This window comes from Ailuropoda melanoleuca, chromosome X, assembly GCF_002007445.2.
Source record: "Ailuropoda melanoleuca isolate Jingjing chromosome X, ASM200744v2, whole genome shotgun sequence".
Lineage (NCBI taxonomy): Eukaryota > Metazoa > Chordata > Mammalia > Carnivora > Ursidae > Ailuropoda > Ailuropoda melanoleuca.
The window spans coordinates 44,524,101-44,544,758 of NC_048238.1; positions in this window are offsets into that span (position 1 = coordinate 44,524,101).

The window sequence follows — 20,658 nt, forward strand, 5'->3', positions numbered from 1 at the left end:
CCTGTGGTCCATATATACAATGGAATATTACTCAGCTATCAGAAAGAACGAATTCTCAACATTTGCTGGAACTTGGATGGTACTGGAGGAGATAATACTAAGTGAAGTAAGTCAAGCAGAGAAAGAATTATCATATGGTTTCACTCATCTATGAATCATAAGAAGTAGGATGATCGGTAGGAGAAGAATGGATAAAGTAAGGGGTGTAATCAGAATGAGGAATGAAACATGAGAGACTATGTACTCTAGGAAACAAACTGAGGGCTTCAGAGGGGAGGCGGGTGGCGGAATGTGATAGGCTGGTGATGGGTATTAAGGAGGGCATGTATTGCATGGTGCACTGGGTGTTATACGCTACTAATGAATCATGGAACTTTACATCAAAAACCAGGGATGTACTGTATGATGACTAACATTATATAATAAAAAAATATTATTATAAAAGAAATAAAGTCCATTAAGATTCCACAAGTACTGTATGGTGACTAATATAACATAATAAAAAATTAAGAAAATATTCCGCATCAATTTTAGGATTTTTTTGTAATTCTGAAAAAAATATCATTAGGATTTTGATATGAATTGCATTCAATCTGCAGATAACTTTGTCTATTATTATCAATGTAACAATATAAATTTCTTTCAATATATGACCATGTGAGACCTTTCTATTTATTTATGGCTTCTCTAATTTCTTTCAGCAATATTTTATTGTTTCCAAGGTACATGGTTTTTTTTTTCTCCTTGCATAAGTTTAATTCTAAGTTAGTCTTATTACTCTTCTGATATTTTAAATGTAATGATTACTTAATTTCCTTTTCAGATTGTTCTCTGTTAGTCTGTGGAAACACTACTGATGTCTCTGTGTTTATTTTGTATCCTGCAGTTTTGCTGAATATGTTTATTTGCTCTAACAGTTTTTTCAAGTCTTTGGGGTTTTCCACATATAAAATCACGTAACATATTACAGATAATTTACTTCTTCATTTATAATTTATATGCCTTTTATTTCTCTTTCTTTCCTAATTCTTCTAACTAAAACATCCAGTGCTATGCCAAATAGGTAGTGAAAACAGGCATCTTTGTCTTATTCTTGAACTTACAGTAAAAGCATTTAATCTTTTACCATTCAGTACAATGTTAGCTGTGGGTTTTTCATATATGTCTTTTATTTTGTTGAGGAATTTTCCTTCTAGTCCTAATTTGTTCAGTGTTTTTTTTTATATCCGTATTCAGTGTTTTTTTAAATCGTAAGTGGTTGTTGGATTTTGTCAAATAGTTTCCTGGCATCATTTGAGATGATTGTGTGGTTTTCATCCATTATTCTGTTAATGTGACACATTACATTAATTAATTTTTGTATATTTAACTGTCCTTGCATTCCAGAAATAAATCCTACTTGGTCATAGTGTATAATCCTTCAACTATGCCTCTGAATTTGATTTGTTATTATTTTTGAGGACTTTTGCATAAATATACATGAAGGATATTGGTCTGAATTGTTCTTGTACTGTCTTTTTCTGGCTTTGGTGTCAGGATAAATGTTCGCCTCATTGAATGAGTTAATAATTTTCGTTTCCTCTTTAATTTTTGAAACGTTTGAGAAGAATTGTATCCTAAAACTTGGCTGAATATGTAGAGAATTGTATCTTGCAACTTCGTGATTTCCTTGTAGAATTATTAATTCTTTTTAAATGTTTGATAAAATTCACCAGTGAAGCCATCTGGTCTAGCTGTTTTCTTTGGAAGTTTTTCATTAATGATTCAATTTCCTTACTAAAGATAGCTCTAGCCAGATTTTTTATTTTTTTATGATTCATTCTTGGAAGGTTGATTTTCTCTAGGACTTTGTCCATGTCACCTGGATTACCTAATTGGTTGGTGTACAGTTGTTCAAGGTACTCCATTACAATCCTTTTTATTTCTATACAATTAGTAGTAATGTTGCCACTTTCATTTCTGATTATAGTAGTTTGAGTGTTCTCACTTTTTTTATTCATAAATCTAGCTAAATTTATATTTTCTTTTTTTAAAAGATTTTATTTTTTTATTCGACAGAAAGAGAGACAGCAAGAGAGGGAACACAAGCAGGGGGAGTGGGAGAAGGAGAAGCAGACTTCACACTGAGCAGGGAGACTGATGTGGGGCTTGATCCCAGGACCCTGGGATCATGACTTGAGCTGAAGGCAGATGCTTAACCGACTGAGCCACCAAGGGGACCCTAAATTGATATTGATTTTTTTCCGTTGTTTTCTATTCTCTTTTTTATTTTTCTCCACTTTAATCTTTATTTCCTTCCTGATGCAAGATGTGGGCTTTGGTTGCTCTTCTTTACCTAGTTACTTAAGGTGTAAAGGTGCTACTGATTTCAGGCCTTTCTTCTTTTTTATGTATGCATTTACAGTATAAAATATTCTATTCTCACTGCTTTTACTGCATCCTATAAGTTTTGATTTGTTTTGTTATTTGTTTTCATTTGGTTCAAGGTTTTTCTGATTTTCCTTGTAATTTTTTATCTGACTCACGGGTTATTGAAGAATGTGTTTAACTTTTACATCGGGCTCCTTGCTCAGTGGGGAGTCTGTTTCTCCCTCTCCCTCTGTGCATTCTCTCTCTCTCAAATAAATAAAACCTTTTTAAAAATGGGGAGAAGAAATCAAGAGACATTTTTCCAAAGAAGACATACAGGTGGCAGAAAGGCACATGAAAAGATTCTCAACATCATTAATCAATATGGAAATACAAATCAAAAACACAATGAGATATCATTGCACATCTGCCAGAATGGTTAAAATAAAAAACACAAGAAACAGTAAGTGTTGGTTAGGATGTGGAGAAAAAGGAGATCTCATGAACTAGTGGTGGGAATGCAAACTACTGTAGCCATTGTGGGAAACAGTATGGAGAATCCTCAAAAAATTAAAAAAAGAATTACCTGGGTGATGGGCCTTAAACAGGGTGCGTGATGTTATGAGCACTGGGTGTTATACACAACTGATGAATCATTGAGCACTACATCTGAAACTAATATGTTGGCTAACTGAATTTAAATAAAAAATAGAATTACCATACAATCCAGTAATTCCACAAGGTATTCAACCAAAGAATATGAAATACTAATTCAGAAAGATATATGCACCCACATATTACTTGTAGCAATATTTACAAGAGCCAAAAAAAATGGAAGCAATAAATGTGTCCATCCATATATGAATGGATAAAGAAGACATGGTGTGTGTGTCTCTGTGTGTGTGTGCCTCTATATAGATATAGATATAGATAGAAAAATACAGAAATGAATATTATATATGGATATGTATCTATATATAATATATATGTAATACGGCTATATTGAGCTATATCTACATTTATATATAATGGAATATTACTCAACCATAAAGAAAGAAATATTAACATTTGCAAAAACGTGGATGGATCTAGATGGTATAAGGCTAGGTGAAATAAGACAGAAAAAGACAAATACCATATGATTTCATTTTTTTAATAATAATTTTTTTATTATGTCATGTTAGTCACCGTACAGTATATCTTTAGTTTTTGATGTAATGTTCCATGAATCATTAGTTGTGTATAACACCCAGTGCACCATGCAATATATGCCCTCCTTAATACCCATTACCAGCATATCCCAATCTCCACCCCCCAACCCCTCTTAAGCCCTCAGGTTTTTCCCAGAGCCCACAGTCTGTCATGGTTCATTCCCCCTTCTGCTTACCCCCCTTTCTTCTTCCCTTACTTCTCCTACCAATCTTCTTATTTCTTATGTTCCATAAATGAGTGAAATCATATGATAATTGCCTTTCTCTGCTTGACTTATTTCGCTTAGCATAATCTCCTCCAGTCCCATCCATGTTGCTGCAAATGTGGCAATTGTTCTTTCTGATGGCTGAATAATATTCCATTGTACATATGGAGCACACCCTCTTTATCCAGTCATCTCTTGAAGGGCATCTCGGCTCCTTCCATGATTTAGCTATTGTGGACAATGCTGCTATGAACATTGGGGTGCATATGGCCCTTCTCTTCACTACGTCTGTATCTTTGGGGTAAATACCCAGTAGTGCAATGGCTGGGTCATAGGGTAGCTCAATTTTTAACTTTTTAAGGGACCTCCACACTGTTTTCCAGAGTGGCTGTACCAACTTGCATTCCCACCAACAATGTAGGAGGGATCCCCTTTCTCCACATCCTCTCCAACAATTGTTGTTTCTTGCCTTGTCTATCTTTGCCATTCTAACTGGCGTAAGGTGGTATCTCAGTGTGGTTTTGATTTGAATTTCCCTGATGGCTAATGATTTTGAACATTTTTTCATGTGTCTGCTAGCCATTTGTATGTCTTTATTGGAAAAGTGACTGTTCATATCTTCTGCCCATTTTTTGATTTGATTATTTGTTTCTTGTGTATTGAGTTTGAGAAGTTCTTTGTAGATCTTGGATACCAGCCTTTTACCTGTAGTGTCATTTGAAAACATTTTCTCCCATTTTGCAGACTGCCTCTTAGTTTTTTTGACTGTTTCCTTGGCTGTGCAGAAGCTTTTGATCTTGATGAAGTCCCACAAGTTCATTTTATCCTTTGTTTCTCTTGCTTTCAGAGATGTGTCATGAAAAAGTTGCTGTGGCCGATGAAGAGGTTGCAGCCTATGTTCCCCTCCAGGATTCTGATGGATTCCTGTCTCACATCGAGGTTTTTTATCGATTTGGAGTTTATCTTTGTGTATGGTGTGAGAGTGGTCAAGTTTCATTCTTCTGTATATACCTGTTCAATTTCTCCAGCACCATTTATTGAAGAGACTGTCTTTTTTCCCCTGGATGTTTTTTCCTGCTTTATCAAAGATTAGTTACCCAAGGAGCTGAGGGCCCATTCGGGGTCTCTATTCTGTTCCATTCATCTATGTGTCTGTTTTTGTGCCAGTACCATGCTGTCTTTGTGGTCATAGCTTTGTAGTATAGCTTGAAATCTGGCAACATGATGTCCCCAGCTTTTTTTTTCCTTTTCAACAATTCCTTGGTGATTCAGGTCCTTTTCTGGTTCCACACAAATTTAAGGGCTCTTTGTTCCAGTTCTTTGATAAATGTTACTGGTAGTTGGATTTGCATGGAATTGAAAGTGTAGATTGTTCTGCGTAGCATAGACATATAAACTATGTTTATTCTTCCGATCCGTAAGCATGGAATATTTGTCCATCTTTTTCTGTCTTCTTAATGTCTTTCAAGAGTGATCTGTACTGGCACAAAAACAGACACATAGACCAATGGAACAGAATAGAGAACCCAGAAATGGACCTTAGCTCTTTGGGCAACTAATCTTTGATAAAGCAGGAAAAAACATCCAGTGGAAAAAAGACAGTCTCTTCAATAAATGGTGCTGGGAAAATTGGACAGCTACATGCAAAAGAATGAAACTTGACCACTCTCTCATACCATACACGAAGATAAACTCCAAATGGATGAAAGACCTCGATGTGAGACAGGAATCCATCAAAATCCTAGAGGAGATCATAGGCAGCAACCTCTACGACATTGGCCAAAGCAACTTTTTCATGACACATCTCCAAAGGCAAGAGAAACAAAAGATAAAATGAACTTGTGGGACTTCATCAAGATAAAAAGCTTCTGCACAGCCAAGGAAACAGTCAAAAAAACTAAGAGGCAGCCCACGGAATGGGAGAAGATATTTGCAAATGACGCCACAGATAAAAGACTGGTATCCAAGATCTATAAAGATCTTCTCAAACTCAATACACGTGAAAGAAATAAACAAATCAAAAAATGGGCAGAAGATATGAACACACAGTTTTCCAATGAAGACATACAAATGGCTAACAGACACATGAAAAAATGTTCAACATCATTAGCCACCAGGGAAATTCAAATCTAAACCACATTGAGATACCACCTTACGCCACTTAGAATGGCAAAAATTGACAAGGCAAGAAACACAATTGTTGGAGAGGATGTGGAGAAAGGGGATCCCTCCTACATTGTTGGTGGGAATGCAAGTTGGTATAGCCTCTCTGGAAAACAGTGTGGAGGTCCCTTAAAGGGTTAAAAATTGAGCTACCCTATGATCCAGCCATTGCACTCCTGGGTATTTACCCCAAAGATACAGATGTAGTGAAGAGAAGGGCCACATGCACACCAATGTTCTTAGCAGCATTGTCCACAATAGCTAAATCATGGAAGGAGCCGAGATGCCCTTCAATGGATGACTGGATTAAGAAGATGTGGTCGATATATATAATGGAATATTACTCAGCTATCAAAAAGAATGTTTTCTCAACTTTTGCTGCAACATGGACAGGACTGGAGGAGATAATACTAAGTGAAGTAAGTCAAGTAGAGGAAGAAAATTATCGTTGGTTTCACTCGTTTATGGAACATTAGAAGTCAGAAGATCAGTAGGAGAAGAAAGGGAAGAAGAAAAGGTGGATCAACAGAAGGGAGAATGAAGCATGAGAGACTATGGACTCTGAGATACAAACTGAAGGCCTCAGAAGGGAGGGGTGTGGGGGAATGGGATAGGATGGTGATGGGTAGTAAGAAGGGCATGTATTGCATGGCGCACTGGGTGTTATACGCAAGTAATGAATCATGGAACTTTACGTCAAAAACTAGGGATGTACTGTATCGTGACTAACATAATTAAAAATTATAAAAAATTTAAAAAAATAAAAATAAAGTTTTAAAAAAAGAGTGATCTGTAGTTTCTAGAATATAGATCCTTTACCTCTCTAGTTAGGTTAATTCCGAGATATTGTATGATTATTGGTGCTTTTGTAAATGGAATCGATTCCCTAATTTCTCTTTCTTCAGACTCATTGTGTATAGAAATGCAACTTATTTCTGAGCATTGATTTTGTATCCTGCCACATTACTGAATTGCTCTATAAGTTCTAGTAGTTTGGGGGTGGAGTCTTTTGGGTTTTCCAAATAGAGTAACATGTCATCTGTGAAGAGAGAGAGTTTGACTTCTATCTTGACAATTTGAATATATTTTATCCCTTTTTTGTTGTCTGATTTATGTTGCAAGGACTTCTAGTACTATGTTGAATAATAGTGGCGAGAATGGGCATCCTTGTCGTGTTCCTGATCTTAGGGGAAAGGCTTCCAGCTTTTCCCCATTTAGAATGATATTTGTTCTAGGCTTTTCATAGGTGGTTTTTATGAAATCGAGGAATGTACCCTCTATCCCTGCACCCTGAAGGGTGTTAATCAGGAAAGGATGCTGTATTTTGTCAAAGGCTTTTTCTGCGTCAAATAAGAGGATCATATGGTTCTTGTCTCTTCTCTGATTTACGTGATCTATCACACTGATCGATTTGTGAATGTTGAACCACCCTTGCATCCCATGGATGAATCCCACTTGGTCATGATGGATAAATCTCTTAATGTACTGTTGGATCCTATTAGCTAGGATCTTGTTGAGAATTTTGGCATCCATATTAATCAGGGATATTGGTCTGTAATTCTCCTTTTTGATGGGGTCTTTGCCTGGTTTGGGGATCAAGGTAATACTGGCCTCATAGAATGAGGTTGGTAGTTTTCTTTCCGTTTCTATTTTTAAAACAGCTTCAGGAGAATAGGTATTATTTCTTCTTTGAATGTTTGGTAGAATTACCCAGTGAATCCGTCAGGCCCTGGACTCTTGTTGTGGGGATGTTTTTGATCACTGCTTCAATCTCATCATAATTAATCGGTCTGTTTAAAAAACCAATTTCTTCCTGTTTCACTCTTGGTAGTTTATAGGTTTCCAGAAAGGCCTCCATCTCTTCCAGGTTGTTTAATTTATTGGCATAAAGCTGTTGATAAAAGTTTCTAATGATCCTTCCTATTTCATTGGTGTTGGTTGTGAGAAGGATGTGTCTTCGTTTTCAAGTGTTTAAATTTCTTCAAAATTTTTCCTTGTGTTTGAGTTCCACTTTCAAAGCATTGTGATCTGAGAATATGCGCGGAATAATCCCATTCTTTTAGTATCAGTTGAGACCTGTTTTGTGACCCAGTATAGGGTCTATTCTGGAGAATGTTCCATGTGCATTCGAAAAGAATGAGTATTCTGTTGTTCTGGGGTGTAGTGTTCTGTATATATCCATGAGGTCCATCTGATCCAGTATATCATTCAAAGCTCTTGTTTCTTTGTTGTTTTTCTACTTAGGTGATCTGTCTATTGCTGAGGACGGAGTGTTGAGGTCTTCTACTATTAATGTATTATTATCTATATGTCTCTTAATTCTGGTTAAGAGTTGGCTTGTGTATCTTGCTGCTCCCCTTTTGGGGGCATATATATTTATAATTGTCACATCCACTTGTTAGATACATCCTTAAGAATAATATAGTGTCCTTCTCTATCTCTAACTACAGTCTTTAGTTTAAAATCTAATCTGTCTGATATGAGAATTTCTACCCCAGCTTTCCTTTGAGGTCTGTTGGCATGAAAAATATTTCTCCATCCCTTCACTTTCAGTCTGGATGTAACTTTAGGTTCAAAATAAGTCTCTTGTAGACAGCATGGATGGGTCATGTCTTTTTATCCAATCTGCAACCCTGTGGCATTTTACGGGAGCATTTAGGCCATTTACATTGAGAGTGATTATTGAGAGATATGATTTTAATGATGTCATGTTGCCTGTGAAGTCTTATTTTCTATAGATTGTAAATTTCTGTTCTGTATCACTCTTGGAGTCTTTTTACTTTTATAGAACCCCCCCTTAATATTTCTTGCAGGTCTGGCTTGGTGGTCACATATTCCTTCAGTTTCTGGCAGTCTTGGAAGGTCCTTGTCTCACCTTCAATGCTGAATGACAGCCTTGCTGGATAAAGGATCCTTGGCTGCATGTTTTTCTCGCTTAGTGCTCTGAATATGTCTTGCCAGCTTTTTCTGGCTTGCCATGTCTGTGTAGATAGGTTTGATGTTATTCTGATGTTCCTCCCTCTGTAGGTGAGGATTCTCTTCCTTCTGGACATTTTCAAGATTGTATCCTTGGATCTAAGTTTTGCAAATTGGACTATTATGTGACATGCTGTTGGTCTGTTCTCATTCATCTTGGGAGGGGTCCTCTCTGCCTCTTGGACATGAATGCTTGTTTCCTTTGCCAGATTAGGGAAGTTCTCAGCTACAATTTGTTCAAATATCTCTTCTGGACCTCTCTCTTTCTCCACCCCCTCGGGGATGTCGATGATTCTGACATTGTTATGTTTCACTGAGTCAGTAATCTCCCATAATCTACATTCCTGAGATTGATTTTTTTGAGCCAAGTTTCTGTTTTAACTTTCTCTTCTACCATCCCATCCTCTAATTCACTAATTCGTTCTTCTGCCTCATTTACCCTGGCTGTCAGAGCATCCAGTGTAGACTGCATTTGATTCATAACATGTTTAATTTAATTTTTAATTTCTGCCAGATTTGTTCTCATTTCCGCCCTTAGAGATTGTATATTCTTGTTAATATTTTTGTTTATATTTTTTTCAAGCCTACACATCATCTTTGCCATTGTTACTCTGAACTCCGTTTCTGACAATTTAGTTATATCCATATCCATCAGTTATGTGGCAGAGGCCACAGTCTCTGTTTCTTTCTTTTGTTTGGTGTTCTTCCTCCTTGTCACTCTGATGTGGAGTGGTTGCAGGGATGTACAGAGCCCAAATTTCTGATCAGGATGCAAGCAATGTGTGGTTGTTTTATAGGGACCTTAGGGATGTGGACTTCTTGAGTTTTTCAGCCTGCCTTCTGGGAGACGGGCCTGCCGCGGTGATACTCAGGCCACCCTGTTTGGGTAGAGTTGCCCGGTCCCCTGGGAGGGGTGGGGATGGGCACAATGTGAACTGGTATTTCCGGGCTTTTGTTCTCTGGCGGCTTTCCCTGGAGGTTTTCTGTGACTCTTCTGAGAGTGAGAGCCACAGTGGCCGAATCCTAGCCTCTGTGTCAGAATGGAGAGATCGCAGTCTGTTCTCCACTGAGCTCTCCTGGCCACTTTAACTCTGTTTCTGTCAGTGCTGCTAAAAACCCCACAGCACCTCTGGTTGTGTGCCCCACAGCCACTCTCCCAGTCCTAGCTCCCAGGGCTGGCATGTCTCTGTCCTTTGTGCTTCTAACATTGCCAGCCGTCCCCGGTTCCCATGCATGCTCTTGAGCTCCCTGTTTCAGTGTGGTTCATGCGCACTCTGGAGCTCCAGTTTTCAGTCTGGTTGCACTCGTGCTCCTGAGCTCCCAGTTTCATTCTGGTTTCTCTGTGGCTACCAGTCCGAGGGTCATGCCCACTCCCTAGTGCAGGAGGCTACAGCTTCCTGGGGCCCGAGCATGGAGGCTCCTTCCCCCTTCCATTTATCTTCTGATATCTGTGCACAGATTCACTCCCCGCTTCATATCTGAATACTCAGCGCCGGAGATGTTTGTTTGTAAGATCCAGTTGTATCTTCCTACATCTCAGGCTGATTTCATGGGTATTCAGGATGATCTGGTAGATATCCAGCTCAATTCAGGGGACCAGCTGTAAAAAGTCCCTTACCCCTCTGCCATCTTTTCCCATTCCGTCTCCCATAATATTTCTTGCAAGTGTTGCTTGGTGGTCATGTATTCTTTCACTTTCTGCCTATCCTGGAAGCTCTTTATCTGTCCATCTTTTGTCTATGCAAGCCTCACTGGATAAAGTATATTTGGCTGCATATTCTTCTCATTTAGTACCCTGAATATGTCTTGAGAGCATTTTCTGGCTTGCCGGGTTTCTGTGGTTAAGTCTGAAGTTATTCTGAAGCTCCTCCCTCCATATGTAAGAAAGATATTCCCCCCAGCTGCTCTCAGGATCGCTTCCTTGGCGCTAAGATTTGCAAGCTTCACTATTCTGTCAGAGTACTGATCTATTTTTATTGATTTTCGGAAGGGTCCTCTCTGCCTCTTAGACATGGGTCCTTGTTTCCTGCCCCACATTAGGGAAGTTCTCAGCTATGATTTGCTCAAATATACCTTGTAGTCCTATATATCTCTCCACACTCTCAGGGATCCCAATAATTCTGACAATGGAACGTTTCAGGGCATCATTGATTTCTCTAAGTCTGTTTTCATGGGCTACTAGCCACCTATCCCAATCTTCCTCAGCTTCCTTCCTTTCTCTCAGCTTATCTTCTAGATCATTGATTCGTTCTTCTGCCTCATTTATCCTGACTATTAGAATATCCAGTTTAGACTGCATATTATTCATAACATTTTTAAGTTCCACCTGTTTAGATCTAATTTCTGTCCTTAGAGATTCAATATTGTCACTAATGCTTTTTTCAAGCCTAGCTATTGAATTTATGATTGATATTCTGAAATCTATCTCTGACATCTTGCTTATATCCATATCCATTAGTTCTGTGGCAGAGGACATTGTCTCTGATTCTTTGCTTTGTTGGAAGTTCCTCCTCCTACTCATTCTGTCAAGGGATGGTTGAGCAAATGAACAGAGGCAAAAATAACAACCACGACCCAAACAAAATGCATCTTAGAGAAAATCGGATGTGGAGGGATAAAAATGGTGGGAGTCTCCCATGGCCAGCTCTCAAAGGCTCATATTTCGTTGGAGTTAAGATGGCGGAGGAGTAGAGGACCCCTTTTTCAGCCGGTCCCATGAGTCGAGCTGGATAGGTACAAGACCAGCCTGAACATCCATGGAATCAGCCTGAGATGCAGGAAGATACATCTGGATCTCTACAAATGAACATCTCCAGTGCTGAGTATTGAGGTACAAAGTGGGGAGCTGTGAAACCGCGCACAGATATCGGAAGATAAACAGAAGGGGGAGGGAGCCTCCACGTTTGGACTGGCACCTGCGAGAAAACAGACTGGGACCATGAGCTGGGAGCATGCGCCACCAGACTTCTCATGGAACTCCGGAACTCCGGTGTGCTCACTGGATCCAGACTGAGACCGGGAGCTCCGTGAGCGCGCGGGGGCCACTGGCTGCTGGCAGCTGGCAGCGTTAGAAAAACAAAGGACAGAGACACACCAGCCCTGGAACTGAGGGCTGGGACGCCGGGTGTGGGGCGCACATCTCGGGACGCTGCAGGGTTAAGCAGCACCAACAGAAGCAGAGTTAAAGTGGCCAGAACATCAGTGGAGAGTTGGCTGCAATCCCTCTGTTCTGAGACAGAGGCTGAGATTCGGCCACTGCTGCTCTGACTCTCAGAAGAGGCACAGCAAACCACAAGGGAAAGCCGCCAGAGAACAAAAGCCTGGAAATACCGGCTCACAGTGTGCCCATCCCTACCCCTCCTCGCAGGGGACACGGAGACTCTACCCAAACAGGGTTGCCTGAGTATTGGTGCAGCAGGCCCCTCCCCCAGAAGGCAGGCTGAAAAATCAGGAAGCCCACATCCCGGGGTGCCTGGGTGGTGAAGTCATTAAGTGCCTGTCTTCTGCTCCGGGCATGATCCTGGCATTCTGGAAAGAAGTCCCTCATCGGGCTCCTCTGCTGGGAGCCTGCTTCTTCCTCTCCCCTGCTTGTGTTCCCTCTCTCACTGGTTGTCTCTCTGCCACATAAATAAATAAAATCTTTAAAGAAGAAGCCCACATCCCTAAGATCGCTATAAAACAAGGGTGCACGGCCTGGGTCCTGGTCAATAATTTGGGCTCTGGACAACCCTGCAACCTCTCATCAGAATGACGAGAAGGAGAAGTCCCCCCGAGCAAATAAAAGACAATGAGTCTGTGGCCTCTGCCACAGAACTAATGGATATGGATGTAACCAAATTATCAGAAATGGAATTCAGAGTAATAATGCTCAACATCATGTGTAGACTTGAAAAAAGTATTAACGAAAATGTCAATGAGAATAAAGAATCTCTAAGGGTGGAAATGAGAGCGAATTTGACAGAAATTAAAAATTCTATGAGCCAAAGGCAGTCAAAACTAGAGGCTCTCGAGGAGGTTAAGATAGCGGAGGAGTAGGGGACCCCTTTTTCAGCCGGTCCCCTGAGTTGAGCTGGATAGGTACCAGACCAGCAGGAATATCCAAGGAATCAGCCTGAGACGCAGGAAGATACATCTGGATCTCTACAAATGAACATCTCCAGCGCTGAGTATCGAGGTACGAAGCGGGGAGCCATGAATCCGCGCACAGATATCGAAAGCTAAACAGAAGGGGGAGGGAGCCGCCGTGTCAGGGTGCTGGGAAGCGGTAGCCACCTGCAAGGGGGAGCGGACAGACCACGGACCCGCACGCTTGAGACAGCAGACTGAGAACGGGAGCTCCGGGAGCGCACGCAGGACAGCTGGCGGTTGGCGGGCCACCTGCATGGGGGAGCAGGCAGACTCGCGGACGGCACCCGCGAGACAGCAGATTTAGAACGCGAGCTCCAGGAGTGCGCGCAGGGCGGCTGACGGGCCACCTGCACCAGGGAGCGGGCGGACCGCAGACCCGCACTCTGGAAACAGCAGACTGAGTCCGTGAGCCGGGAACGTGCACCACCAAGCATCTCACGAGCTCCGGAGCTCCGGTGTGCTCACTGGATCGAGGCTGAGACTGGGAGCTCCAAGAGCGTGCGCGGGGTGGTTGGTGGCTGGCGGCTGGAGGGCCACCTGCACGGGGGAGCAGGCGGACTCGCGGTCAGCACCCGCGAGACACCAGACTGAGACGGGGAGCTCCGGGAGCCCGCACGGGGCAGCTGGTGAAGGGCGGCCGTCGGGGTTGGAAACACAAAGGACAGAGGCGCGCCGGCCCTGGAAGTGAGGGCTGGGACGCTGGGTGTGGGGCGCACAGCCCGGGATGCTGCAGGGTTGAGCAGCACCAACAGAAACAGTGTTAAAGTGGCCAGAACATCAGTGGAGAACGATCCGCGATTCCTCTGTTCTGAGACAGAGGCTGAATTTCAGCCGCTGCTGCTCTGACTCTCAGAAGAGGCACAGCAAACCACCAAGGAAAGCCGCCAGAGAACAAAAGCCTGGAAATACCGGCTTACAGGGTGCCCATCCCCATCCCCCCTCACAGAGGACACGGAGACTCTACCCAAACAGGGTTTTCTGAGTACCGGCAGGCAGGCCCCTCCCCCAGAAGGCAGGCTGAAAAATCAAGAAGCCCACAACCCGGAGCGCCTGAGTGGCGCAGTCACCAAGCACCTGTCTTCGGATTAGGGTGTGATCACAACGTTCCGGAAAGGAGTCCCTCATCGGGCTTCTCCACCGGGAGCCTGCTTCTTCCTCTCCCACTCCTCTGCTTGGGTTCCCTTTCTTGCTGACTGTCTCTCTCTCTCTCAAATAAATAAATAAACTCTTTAAGGAAGAAGCCCACATCCCTAAGATCTCTATAAAACAAGGGCGCACGGCCTGGGCCCAGTCAACAACTTGGGCTCTGGACAACCCCGCAATCTCTCTTCATCAGAATGACGAGAAGGTGAAGTTCCCCCCAGCAAAGAAAAGATAATGAGTCTGTGGCCTCTGCCACAGAATTAATACATATGGATGTATCCCAATTATCAGAAATGGAATTCAGAGCAACAATGGTCAAGATGATGAGTAGACTTGAAAAAAGTATTAACGAAAATGTTACTGAGAATATAGAATCCCTAAGGGCAGAAATGAGAGCGAATCTGACAGAAATTAAAAATTCTATGAGCCAAATGCAGTCAAAACTAGAGGCTCTGACGGCCAGGGTCACCGAGGCAGAGGAACGCATTAGCGAATTGGAGGATGGGTTAGTAGAAGAAAAAACGAAAATAGAAGCTGGTCTTAAAAAAATCCACGCCCACGAATGTAGATTACGGGAGATTACTGACTCTATGAAACGATCCAATGTCAGAATCATCGGCATCCCTGAAGGGGTGGAGAAAAACAGAGGTCTAGAAGAGATATTTGAACAAATTGTAGCTGAAAACTTCCCTAATCTAGCAAGGGAAACAAGCATTCGTGTCCAAGAGGCAGAGAGGACCCCATCCAAGCTCAACCAGGACAAACCTACGCCACGGCATGTCATAGTGCAATTCGCAAATATTAGATCCAAGGATACAGTATTGAAAGCGGACAGGACAAAGAAATTTCTCACATACCAAGGCAAAGGTATCAGAATTATGTCAGACCTGTCTACAGAGACCTGGAATGAGAGAAAGGCTTGGGGGGGCATTTTTAAAGCTCTTTCAGAGAAAAACATGCAGCCAAGGATCCTTTATCCAGCAAAGCTGTCATTCAGAATTGATGGAGAAATAAAGACGTTCCAAAATCGCCAGTCATTAACCAATTTCGTAACCACGAAACCAGCCCTACAGGAGATATTAAGGGGGGCTCTATAAAGGTAAAAAGGCCCCAAGAGTGATACAGAGCAGCAAGTCACAACCGATACAAAGACTTTAAAGAGAAATGGCATCATTAAAATCATATCTGTCAATAATCTCTATCAATCTAAATGGCTTAAACTCTCCCATAAAACGCCACAGGGTTGCAGATTGGATAAAAAGACATGACCCATCCATTTGCTGTCTACGAGAGACTCATTTTGAACCCAAAGTTACATTCAGACTGAGAGCAATGGGATGGAGTACCAACTTTCACGCAAATGGACATCAAAAGAAAGCTGGGGTAGCAATTCTCATATCAGATAGATTGGATTGTAAACTGAGGACTATAGTTAGAGACGCAGAAGGGCACTATATTATTCTTAAAGGATGTATCCAGGAAGTGGACATGACAATTATAAATATAAATGCCCCCAACAGGGGAGCAGCAAGATACACAAGCCAAATCTTAACCAGAAGAAAGAGACATATAGATAAAAATACATTAATAGTATGGGACCTCAACACCCCACTATCAGAAATAGAACACCCTGGCAATAAATAAGCAAAGAATCAAAGGCTTTGAATGCTATACTCGATGAGTTGCACCTCACAGATATATATAGAACACTACACCCCAGAACCAAAGAATACTCATTCTATTCTAATGCCCATGGAACATTCTCAAGAATAGACCATGTTCTGGGACACAAAACAGGTCTCAACCGATACCAAAAGATTGAAATTATCCCCTGCATATTCTCAGACCACAACGCTCTGAAATTGGAACTCAACCACAAGGAAAAATTTGGAAGAAACTCAAACACTTGGAGACTAAGAACCATCCTGCTCAGGAATGACTCGATAAACCAGGAAATCAAAAATCAATTTAAACAATTTATGGAGACCAACGAGAATGAAAACACAATGGTCCAAAACCTATGGGATACTGCAAAGGCAGTCCTAAGGGGGAAATACATAGCCATCCAAGCCTCACTCAAAAGAATAGAAAAATCTAAAATATAGCTTTTATATTCTCACCTCAAGAAGCTGGAACAGCAACAGAGGGACAAGCCTAATCCACGCATGAGGAAGCAGTTGACCAAGATTAGAGCAGAAATCAATGAATTAGAAACCTGGAGTACAGTAGAGCAGATCAACAGGACTAGAAGCTGGTTCTTTGAGAGAATCAATAAAATTGACAGACCACTGGCACGACATATCCAAAAGAAAAGGGAAAGGACCGAAATTAATAAAATTATGAATGAAGAATGAGAGGTCATGACCAACATCAATGAAATTGGAAGGATTATTAGAAACTTTTATCAACGGCTATATGCCAATAAATTAAGCAATCTGGAAGAGATGGAGGCCTTGCTGGAAACCTATAAACTACCAAGACTGAAACAGGAAGAAATTGATTTTTTAAACAGGCCAATTAATTATGATGAGATTGAGTCAGTGATAAACAACCTTCCAAATAACAAAGCTCCAGGCCCGGACGGTTTTCCTGGGGAATTCTACCAAACATTCAAAGAAGAAATAATACCTATTCTCCTAAAGCGATTTCAAAAAATAGAAACAGAAGGAAAGCTACCAAACTCATTCTATGAGGCTAATATTACCTTGATCCCCAAACCAGGCAAAGACCCCCTAAAAAGAAGAATTACAGACTGATTTCCCTCATGAATATGGACACCAAAATCCTCAACAAGATCCTGGCTAATAGAATCCACCCGTACATTAAAAGGATTATCCATCATGACCAAGTGGGATTCATACCTGGGATGCAAGCGTGGTCAACATTCACAAATCGAACAGCGTGATACATCATATCAACAAGAAAAGACTCAGGAGCCATATGATCCTTTCAATTGTTGCAGAAAAAGCCTTAGACAAAATACAGCATCCTTTCCTGATTAAAACCCTTCAGAGTGTAGGAATAGAGGTTATATTTCTCAATCTCATAAAAGCCATCTATGAAAAGCCTACTGTAAATATTATTCTCAATGGGGAAAAGCTGGAAGCCTTTCCTTTAAGATCAGGAACATGATGAGGATGCCCACTCTTGCCATTACTGTTCAACAGAGTACTAGAAGTGTTTGCAACAGCAATCAGAAGACAAAAAGGGATCAAAGGTATCCAAATCGGCAAAGAAGAAATCAAACTGTCTCTCTTTGCAGATGACATGAGACTCTATATGGAAACCCAAAAGATTCCACTCCCAAACTATTAGAAGTTATAGAGCAATTCAGTAATGTGGCGGGATACAAAATCAATGCTCAGAAATCAGTTGCATTTCTATACACGAATAACGAGACTGAAGAAAGAGAAATTAGGGAATCCATCCCATTTACAATCGCACCAAAAACCATACATTATCTTGGAATTAACTTAACCAGAGACGTAAAGGACCTATATCCTAGAAACTACAAATCACTCTTGAAAGTCATTGAAGAAGACACAAAAAGAGGGAAAAATATTCCATGGTCATGGATAGGAAGAATTAACATAGTTAAAATGTCCATGCTACCCAGAGCAATCTACACTCTCAATGCCATTCCGATCAAAATACCAATGACATTTTTCAAAGAACTGGATCAAACAGCCCTTAAATTTCTGTGGAACCGGAAAAGGCCCCGAATCACCAAGGAATTGTTGAAAATGAAAAACAAAGCTGGGGGCATCACAATGCCGGATTTCGAGCTGTACTACAAAGCTGTGATCACCAAGACAGCATGGTACTGGCACAAAAACAGACACATAGACCAATGGAACAGAGTAGAGAACCCAGAAATGCACCCTCGGCTCTTTGGGCAACTAATCTTTGACAAAGCAGGAAAAAACATCCAGTGGAAAAAAGACAGTGTCTTCAATAAATGGTCCTGGGAAAATTGGTTAGCTACATGCAAAAGAATGAAACTTGACCACTCTCTCACACCATACACAAAAATAAACTCCAAATGGATGAAAGACCTCGATGTGAGACAGGAATCCATCAAAATCCTAGAGGAGAGCATAGGCAGCAACCTCTACGACACCGGCCACAGCAACCTTTTTCATGTCACATCTCCAAAGGCAAGAGAAACAAAAGAAAAAATAAACCTGTGGGACTTCATCAAGTTCAAAGTTTTCTGCACAGCCAAGGAAACAGTCAAAAAAACTAAGAGGCAGCCACGGAATGGGTGAATATACTTGCAAATGATACTACAGATAAAAGATTGGTATCCAAGATCCACAAAGAACTTTTCAACCTCAGTACCTGAGAAACAAATAAACAAATAAAAAAAATGGGCAGAAGATATGAACAGACATTTCCAATGAAGACATACAAATGGCTAACAGACACATGAAAAAATGTTCAAAATTTTGAGCCATCAGGGAAATTCAAATCAAAACCACCTTAGCCAGTTAGAATGGCAAAAATTGACAAGGAAAGAAACAACAACTGTTGGACAGGATGTTGGAGAAAGGGGATCCCTCCTACATTGTTGGTGGGATGCAAGTTGGTACAGCCACTCTGGAAAACAGTGTGGAGGTCCCTTAAAAGGTTAACAATTGAGCTACCCTATGATCCAGCCATTGCACTGTTGGGTATTTACCCCCAAGATACAGGCATAGTGAAGAGATGGGCCATATGCACCCCAATGTTCATAGCAGCATTGTCCACAATAGCTAAATTGTGGAAGGATCCGAGATGCCCTTCAACAGATGACTGGATTAAGAGGATGTGGTCCATATGTACAATGGAATATTATTCAGCTATCAAAAAGAACGGTTTCTCAACATTTGCTGCACCATGGACGGTACTGGAGGAGATAATGCTAAGTGAAATAAGTCAAGCAGAGAAAGACAATTATCATACAGTTTCTCTCATCTATGTTACATAAGAACTCAGAAGATCAGTAGGAGAAGAAGGGATAAAAAAGGGGGGGGTAATCAGAGGGGGGAGTGAAGCATGAGAGACTATGGACTCTGAGATACAAACTGAGGGCTTCGGAGGGGAGGGGGTGGGGAAATGGGATAGGCTGGTGATGGGTAGTAAGGAGGGCACGTATTGCATGGTGCACTGGGTTTTATACGCAACTAATGAATCATCGAACTTTACATCAGAAACCAGGGATATAGTGTATGGTGACTAACATAATATAATAAAAAACATTAAAATTAAAAAAAATAATATAATTAAAAATATTAAAAATGAAATAAAATAAAAGACTCCGACTTGATAAAGTGTTGCAAGGTTGGGAACATTCACAACAATATCAGTTTTGTTTCTCTGTGCACAATAGAAGCTTCTGTGCATTGAATAGCTGTTACAAATTGTTATATTCTCTCTTTATATAAATATAGCCTTGGAAATATCATCTACACAACAAGATCTTGCAAGATTCCGAAAACTTGAGAAATTGTTGCAATGTCCTGTTAAAATCGCCTCTAAAAGGAGCCTCTAGTTCTTACTGGTTGTTTTATTTGACAAAATCTTTGCCCTGGTTTTAATGTTGCAATTGACATCTCTGTGTTACTAAATGATTTAAATAATTATTTGTAATGTTGTTCAATCAAATCAGAAGCCAATCACTAGCACTTTCTTCCCTTTCTGTATCAATGACTTTTATTTTATTTTTTTGAGGTCTCTTTATTTTTTTATTTATTTTTTTAATAATAATATTTTTTTATATTATGTTAGCCACCATACAGTACATCCCTGGTTTTTTATGTAAATGTATCAATGACTTTTAAAAGCACCCTTACTATGAAAAATTTCACTTTCAACAAAAAACCTTTATTATAAGAAGGAAACTTCTGTAATAATTACAATAAATAAACTACTGTTAGACACAACAGGGTTAAATCTCACAATGTTGAACAAAAGAAGCCAGAGACAAAAGACTATCTTACTATATAATTCCATTTATATAAAGTTGAAAAACAAGGAAAACTCATCGTAAATGTTAACAGATAAGATATTACCTATTATTGGAGAAACTTAGTGTCCAGGAAGGTGCATGAGGGGGAACCTTAAACAGAGAAATAACTGGGGAATACTTTGACTTAGAACTTTATAGGGAATGTTGGCAGTGGTCTGGGGAAAGATTCCATTATCCCTGGGTCCTCTGGCAATCATATGCTCTTATTGCCATTAAAAAATACCAAAATTAACCAATTATTGGGAAAGAGACTCCAAAGTTTGACTCATCAAAATGGTGGAAGAAAAACATTGCAATCACAACAAAACTAATTCAAAAGAGAAAGAAAGAAGAGACCTTTCATTCAGCATCATCTGTTTGGTGCATATATTGCATCCAGCAGGACACATACATGACAAGGCAGTGAATCTCATGATCATCTGTTGTTGGATTATGTCCTTGGAAGAGAAACAAATCTCTTGTCAGCAAATCT